Here is a 9,106-nt window from a genome sequence, read left to right on the forward strand (position 1 = left end):
TTGTGTCTGACTTGATGGACTTGTTGCACTACTGATCCTTGGCCACCGAGGGTAGGGGGTACCTGCAAGAGACTCCAATGCCTAAGTTAGCACGGGTATTAAGCAGGTTTTTAGTAGAATCAGAGTATGAGTTATACCTGGGTGCTCCAGTGTATTTATAATGGTGTGATAGTGACCTTCTTAGATAAGATAAGTTAGTTATCTTATCTTATCTTTATCTTTTGAGTTGAGGTCAGCTTATCTTCAAGGGAACTGCCCTTATCTCTATAGGCTCGTACTGCCTGTGGATTTGGGTCGTGTTCCTCTATTTGGGCCCTTTATTGGGCTCTCCTGTTGATTTGGCCGACCTCTTTGAGAAGAGGTCGGGTAGCCTGACCTAAAGAGGTCGGTCGCTTTGTCGCCAATCATCCCAGGTCGGGTAGCTCGACCCTGGGTATGAACAGTAACTAACCAGCATGTGCACTGGGTCGTCCAAGTAATACCTTATGTGAGTAAGGATCGATCCCACGGAGATTGTCGGCTTGAAGCAAGCTATGGTCATCCTTGTAAATCTCAGTCAGGAAGATTCAAATGGTTATGTGGTTTTGATTATTAAAATATAAATAAAACAGAAAATAAGATAAAGTTACTTATGTAATTTAATGGTGGGAATTTCAGATAAGCGTATGGAGATGCTTTGTTGCTTCTGAACCTCTGCTTTCCTATTGCCTTCTTCTAACCATGCGTTACCTCCTTCCATGGCAAGCTGTATGATCCTCTCGGATGAAAACAAATCCATATGCACTGTCACCGCACGGCTAATCATCTATCGGTTCCCGCTAGGATCGAAATAGGACCATTGTCCTTTTGCACACTGTCACTGCGCCCAACATTCGCAGGTTTGAAGCTCGTCACAGTCATCCCTTCCCAGATCCTACTCGGAATACCACAGACAAGGTTTAGACTTTCCGGATCTCAGGAATGCTGCCAATGGTTCTAGCCTATACCACGAAGGTTCTAATCTCACATTCAGATGCTCTATTGTCAGGAGAGATGATGTGAATCGTTGATTGTGAACCCAAGAGAATATACTCCGGCTGTCGTCCAATGACTACGTTGAACATCATGTAGACCGTTTTGTGGTTGTCAGGCACGCAATCTTGGCTAAGCAAGTAACGAAGATTGGGTGATTGTCACGGGTCACCCCTTCATTCTGACTTAACTGAATTAAGTACGAGAGTATATCTTGGAGAAGAAGTAGGCGTGAATTGAAAGGAAAACAGTAGTAATTGCATTAAAACATGAAGAACAGCAGAGCTTCACACCTTAATCTATCGGGTGTAGAAACTCCACCGTGGAAAATATATAAGTGAAAGGTCTAGGCATGGCCGTCAGGGCTGCCTCCAAAATGTGTACAATGGTCTCTAAGATCAAAGTGATCAAAAGATATTCCAAAGATCAAAAAAGTTATAAAATAAGTCTCTAAAAGTAGTTTTTATACTAAACTAGTAACTAGGGTTTACAAAAATGAGTAACTAAGTGCAGATAGTGCAGAAATCCACATCCGGGGCCCACTTGGTGTGTGCTTGGACTGAGCATTGAAGCTTTTTCATGTTAGGATGTTCCTGGAGTTAAACGCTAGCTTTGGTGCCAGTTTGGGCGTTTAACTCCAATTCTGGTGCCAGTTTGGGCGTTTTACGCCAAGATGTTTTAGGCTGAATTTGAATTCCAGTTTGGGCCATCAAATCTCGGAAAAAGTATGAACTATTATATATTTCTGGAAAGGCTAGGATGTCTACTTTCTAACGCAATTAAGATCGTGCCAATTGGGCTTCTATAGCTCCAGAAAATTCACTTCAAGTGTAGGGAGGTCAAAATCCAACAGCATCTACAGTCCTTTTTCAGTCTCTGAATCAGATTTTTGCTCAGGTCCCTCAATTTCAGCCAGAAAATACCTGAAATCATAGAAAAACACACAAACTCATAGTAAAGTCTAGAAATGTGATTTTTGCATAAAAACTAATAAAAATATAATAAAAAGTAACTAAAATATACTAAAAACTATGTAAAAACAATGCCAAAAAGGGTATAAATTATCTGCTCATCACAACACCAAACTTAAGTTGTTGCTTTTCCCCAAGCAACTGAAAATAAAATTGGATAAAAAGAAGAGAATATACAATGAATTCCAAACTTATCAATGAACTTAGTTCCAATTAGATGAGCGGGGCTTGTAGCATTTTTGCTTCTGAATAGTTTTGGCATCTCACTTTATCCTTTGAAGTTCAGAATGATTGGCATCTTTAGGAACTTAGAATTCAGATAGTGTTATTGATTCTCTTAGTTCAGTATGTTGATTCTTGAACACAGCTACTTTATCAGTCTTGGCCGTGACCCTAAGCATTTTGTTTTCTAGTATTACCACCGAATACATAAATGCCACAGACACATAACTGGGTGAACCTTTTCAGATTGTGACTCACCTTTGCTAGAGTCCCCAGTTAGAGGTGTCCAGAGCTCTTAAGCACACTTTTTTTGCTTTGGACCACGACTTTAACCGCTCAGTCTCAAGCTTTTCACTTTACACCTTCACGCCACATGCACATGGTTAGGGACAGCTTGGTTTAGCCGCTTAGGCCAGGATTTTACTCCTGTGGGCGCTCCTATCCATTAATGCTCAAAGCCTTGGATCCTTTTTACCCTTGCCTTTTGGTTTAAAGGGCTATTGGCTTTTTCTGCTTGCTTTTTCTTTCTCTTTCTCTTTTGTTTTTCTTTTATTTTTTTTGCCATTTTTTTGCAAGCTTTTCACTGCTTTTTCCTGCTTCAAGAATCAATTATATGATTTTTCAGATTATCAAATAACATTTCTCCTTTTTCATCATTCTTTCAAGAGCCAAAAATTTTAACATTCATAAACAACAAATGCAAAAATATGCACTGTTCAAGCATTCATTCAGAAAATAAAAAGTATCGCCTCCACATTAAAATAATTAAACTAATTTCAAGATAGAATTCGAAATCATGCATTTCTTGTTCTTTTGCAATTAAAACATTTTTCATTTTAAGAAAGGTGAAGGATTCATAAGACATTCATAACTTTAAGACATAGACACTAGACACTAATGATCATGTAATAGGGCACAAACATAAATAAAACATAAAGCATAGGGAACGAAAAATAGAAAATAAAGAACAAGGAAATTAAAGAACGGGTCCACCTTAGTGATGGCGGCTAGTTCTTCCTCTTGAAGATCTTATGGAGTGCTTGAGCTCTTCTATGTCTCTTCCTTGCCTATGTTGCTCTTCCCTCATGGCTCTTTGGTCTTCTCTAATTTCATGGAGGAGGATGGAATGCTCTTGGTGCTCCATCCTTAGTTGTCCCATGTTGGAACTCAGTTCTCCTAAGGAAGTGTTAATTTGCTCCCAATAGTTTTGTGGAGGAAAGTGCATCCCTTGAGGCATCTCAGGGATTTCATGATGAGGAACTTCCTCATGCTCTTGTTGAGGTCCATGAGTGGGCTCTCTTGTTTTCTCCATCCTTTTCTTAGTGATGGGCTTGTCCTCTTCAATGAGGGTGTCTTCCTCTATGACAACTCCAGCTGAATTGCATAGGTGACAAATGAGATGAGGGAAGGCTAACCTTGCCAAAGTAGAGGGCTTATCCGCCACCTTGTAGAATTCTAAGGATATGATCTCATGAACTTCTACTTTCTCTCCATTCATGATGCTATGGATCATGATAGCCCGGTCTACAGTAACTTCAGACCGGTTGCTAGTAGGAATGATAGAGCATTGGATGAACTCCAACCATCCCCTAGCCACGGGTTTGAGGTCAAGCCTTCTTAGTTAAACCGGCTTGCCTCTTGAATCTCTCTTCCATTGAGCGCCTTCCACACAAATGCTAACCTCACATTGCATTATTGGCAAGTTGAATGCTAACCTCACATTTTCTGGACTAAAATCCAAGTAGTTCCTCCGAACCATTGTGAGCCAATTCTTTGGGTTCGGGTTCACACTTTGGTCATGGTTCTTAGTGATCCATGCATTAGCATAGAACTCTTGAACCATTAAGATCCCGACTTGTTGAATGGGGTTGGTGAGAATTTTCCAACTTCTTCTTCGAACTTTGTGTTGGATCTCCGGATATTCACCCTTTTTGAGCTTGAAGGGGACCTCAGGGATCACCTTTTTCTTGGCCACAACTTCATAGAAGTGGTCTTGATGCACTTTTGAGATGAATCTCTCCATCTCCCATGACACGGAGGTGGAAGCAATTGCCTTCCCTTTCCTCTTTCTAAAGGTTTCTCCGGTCTTAGGTGCCATTAACGGTTATGGAAAAATAAAAAGCTTTAGATTTTTCCACACCAAACTTAGAATGGTTGCTCGTCCTCGAGCAAAAGTAGAAAGAAAGGATTAGAAGCAGAAGAAATGGAGGAGATGGAGGAAGGTGAGTGGTTTGGCCAAGTGGGTAGTAGTGTGTATGTTTTGTGAAGATGAGAGAACAAGAGGTGGGGTAGGTGGGGATCCTGTGGGGTCCACAGGTCCTGAGGTGTCAAGAAATTTGAGTCCCTGCACCATTATGGCGTTCAAACGCCCATTCTGTGCCAAATCTGGCGTTTAACGCCAGCTCTGCTACCTTTCCTAGCGTTAAACGCCACTCTGCTGCCCATTTATGGCATTAAACGCCAGCCAGATGCCCATTTCTGGCATTTAACGCCAGCCAGATGCTAGACAGCCCTTTCTGGCGTTAAACGCCCAGAGTGCTGCCCATTCTGGCGTTTAACGCCCAGAATGCTGCCAGGCTGGGTGTTAAACACCCATTCTGCTATCCTTACTGGTGTTTAAACGCCAATAAGCCTGTCCTCCAGTGTGTGCTATTTTTGATGCTATTTTTCATTCTGTTTTTGATTTTTCAGTTATTTTTGTGACTTCACATGATCATCAACCTAAAGAAAACATAAAATAACAATGGAAAATAAATAAATATAATTAAATAACATTGGGTTGCCTCCCAATAAGCGCTTCTTTAATGTCAATAGCTTGACAGTAAGCTCTTAGAGAGCTTCACAGAGACTCAGAACTTGATGATGGCTGATAAACCCCGATTTTGTGGTTTATCTTGTGCTTATTTTGGGAGATTTTATCACCTTTTTCCACATTTATTCAATGAAATAGCATGGTTTTGCAATTCTCCCTTGATTTTGTGCTTAAATGTGAAAACATGCTTTTAAGGCCTTAAAATAGCTAAATTCAATTCACTTTAATTCCATTCGATGCCTTGATATGTTTGTTGAGTGATTTCAGGTTTAGAAGGCAAGTATTGGATGGAAGAAGTGAGGAGAAAAGCATGCAAAGTGGGAGAACTCATGAAGAAATGAAGGAACTGTAAAGCTGTCAAGCCCGACCTCCTAGCACTCAATCGACCATGACTTGAGCTACAGAGGTCTAAATGAGGCGGTTCCAATTTCGTTAGAAAGCTAACATCCGGGGCTTCAAAATGATATAAAATTTGCCATATGTTGCCTGACGCATATGGGCGCGCATGCGCCATGTACGCGCACACGCTGATGGAGCACATGGGTCCACTTTAATGAAATCGCCCCCAGCGATTTTGCAGCTCATTTTGGGCCCAATCCAACCCATTTCTGATGCTATTGAACCCAAGGATTGAAGGGGGAATGAAAAAAAGTAGTCATAGTTTAGTTTTCATCATGTTTTAGGGTAGAATTCTAGAGAGAGAGGCTCTCTCCTCTCTCTAGATTTTAGGGTAGTTTTAGTTAATTCTTCTTGGATCCAAGTTTTAATTCTTGTTTTAATTTAGTTTTTCCCTTTAATTTCTTGTTATTACATCTCTATTCTTCTAGTTTTACTTGTCATTTCCTTTATTTTGCCATTTTTATGTTTATGAACAATTGTTGGATCTTAATTTTCTTTAATGCAATTTTAAGTTTCCATGTTCTTTTATTATTGATTTAAGTTGTGATCTTGTTTTCTTGCAATTGATAGTTGGTAGATTTATATTTCTTGCACATTTTACTATGCTTTCCATTTATGCCTTCCAAGTATTTGACAAAATGCTTGGTTGGATGTTAGAGTAGATTTTGAGCATTCTTGGCTTCGAAAGAGTAATTAGGCAATCTTGAGTCATGAAAACCCAGCTCATGTTGGTGATCTAGAGTTGTTAGCTAATATTGTTTCCATTAATGCTAATCTTTTGCTAATTTAATTAGTAAGTTGATTAGGACTTTTGGATTATTGTTTTCATTGATGCTAATCTTTTGCTAATCTAATTAGTAAGTTAATTAGGACTTTTGGATTGAGATTAGCTAGTCTTATTAGACTTTCTCTCATGGAAAATAATATGATACCTTCTTCCAATGTTGGAGATGACGTAATAAGATAAATTCTTGTTTATATTTGTGACATGATTAATTAGTCTTGTTTAACTTTTTCCCTTTGTATTGGAGTTGATTAAATAAGATGAATTGATCATTGTATGACTAGGATAGAAAGCCTATGATCTCAATCTTTGCCATGAATGTTTCTCTTTATTAATTGCTTTCTTTAATTGCTCTCTTTACTTTTCTTGTCATTTATTTTATTGCCCCTCTTATAAACCAAAATCCCCTTGCCCCCTCATAGCCAATAATTGACCACTTCATTGTAATTCCTTGTGAGATGACCCGGAGTCTAAATACTCCGGTTAATTTTTATTGGGGTTTGTTAATTGTGACAACTAGTATTTTTGTATGTGAGGACTCTTTGTTGGTCTAGGAATATAATTTACAACGAGAATTTATCCAATTGAGGAAATTCTATATCAACAAAAGTTTTCTCATCAAAACGGCACCATTAATTTGACGGCGAAAATTATTGTCGGTCTAGATTTTCTCTTATAGAAAGAAGAATTTCGTTGTAAGCATAGCTCCAAACCAACAAAAAACTCTCGCATCAAATTAAAATATGGTTTTGTCACATGTAACAAACCCCAAATGAAAATTAACCAGAGTATTTAGACTCCGGGTCGTCTCACAAGGAATTGCAATGAAGTGTATGCTTATTGGCTATGAAGGATGTAAGGGAGGTTTGGTTGATAATTGGGCAAAAAAATAAATGACAAGAAAAGTAATTCAAACAAGTAACTAAAGAAAGCAAGTAATAAAGAGAGACATTCATGGCAAGGGTTGAGATCATAGGCTTTCTATCCTAGTCATGCAATGATTAATTCATCTTATTTGGTCAACTCCAATAAATAGGGAGAAAGTCAAACAAGACTAATCAATCATACCACAATAATAACAATAATTTATCTTATTACATCATCTCCAACATTGGAAGAAGGTATCATATTATCTTCCATGAGAGAAAGTCTAATAAGACTAGCTAATCTCAATCCAAAAGTCCTAATCAACTTACTAATTAAATTAGCAAAAGATTAGCGTCAATGGAAACAATAATCCAAAAGTCCTAATCAACTTACTAATTGAATTAGCAAAAGATTAGCGTCAATGGAAACAATATTAGCTAACAACTCTAGATCACAAACATAAGTTGGGTTTTCATGACTCAAGATTGCCTAATTACTCTTTCCAAGCCAAGAATGCTCAAAATCTACTCTAAAGCCCAACCAAGCATTTTGTCAAACACTTGGAAGGCATAAAAGGAAAGCATGGTAAATGAGCAAGAATAGTAAAATCTACCAACTACAAATTGCAAGGAAACAAGATCAACAACTCAAATCAACAATAAAGAGACATCAAACATTAAACTGCATTAAAAGTAAATCAAATCCAACCAGAGTTCATGAACATAAAAAAGACATAAAAGTAAAATTGACAAGAGAACTAAGAAGAATAGAGTAGTAGCAACAAGAAATTAAAAGGAAAAACTAAATTAAAACAAGAATTGAAAATTGGATTTAAGAAAATTAAACCTAAACTACCCTAAATTCTAGAGAGAAGGGAGAGCTTCTCTCTCTAGAATTCTAACTTAAAACATGATGAAAACTAAACTATGACTACTTGGTTCATTCCCCCTTCAATCCTTGGGTTCAATAGCATCAGAAATGAGTTGGATTGGGCCCAAAATGAGCTGCAAAATCGCTGGGGGTGATTTTATTAAAGTGGACCCACGGGCAGAATCGGCGCGCACGCGTACATGGCGCGTGCGCGCCCCTGAGCGCGAATTAACATATGGCAAATTTCATATCATTTCAAAGCCCCGGATGTTATCTTTCTAACGCAACTGGAACCGCCTCATTTGGACCTCTGTAGCTCAAGTTATGGTTGATTGAGTGCGAAGAGGTCAGGCTTGACAGCTTTACGGTTCCTTCATTTCTTCATGAGTTCTCCCACTTTGCATGCTTTTCTCCTCACTTCTTCCATCCAATACTTGCCTTATGAACCTGAAATCACTCAACAAACATATCAAGGCATCGAATGGAATTAAAGTGAGTTAAATTTAGCTATTTTAAGGCCTAAAAAGCATGTTTTCACATTTAAGCACAAATTAAGGGAGAATTGCAAAACCATGCTATTTCATTGAATAAATGTAAGAAAAGGTGATAAAATCCCCCAAATTAAGCACAAGATAAACCACAAAATTGGGGTTTATCAATGGCCTCCCAACACTAAACTTAGAAGTTGAGTGTGGGGGCTCTGTTTGACTCTGTATTGAGAGAAGCTTTTCATGCTTCCTCTTCATGGTTATAGAAGAAGATCCTTGAGCCTTAAACATAAGGTAGTCCTCATTCAATTGAAGGACTAGCTCTCCTCTGTCCACATCAATCACAACTCTTGCTGTGGCTAGGAAGGGTCTTCGAAGGATGATGGATTCATCTTCATCCTTCCCAGTGTCTAGGATTATGAAATCAGTAGGGATATAAAGGCCTTCAACCTTCACTAAGACATCCTCTACAAGTCTATAAGCCTGTTTCCTTGAATTATCTGCCATCTCCAGTGAGATTTTAGCAGCTTGTACCTCAAAGATCCCTAGTTTCTCCATTACAGAGAGGGGCATGAGGTTTATCCCTGACCCCAGGTCACACAGAGCCATCTCAAAGGTCAAGGTGCCTATGGTACAAGGTATTAAGAACTTTCCAGGATCCTGTTTCTTCTGAGGTAATCTC

This window comes from Arachis hypogaea, chromosome 15 (assembly GCF_003086295.3).
Source record: "Arachis hypogaea cultivar Tifrunner chromosome 15, arahy.Tifrunner.gnm2.J5K5, whole genome shotgun sequence".
NCBI lineage: Eukaryota > Viridiplantae > Streptophyta > Magnoliopsida > Fabales > Fabaceae > Arachis > Arachis hypogaea.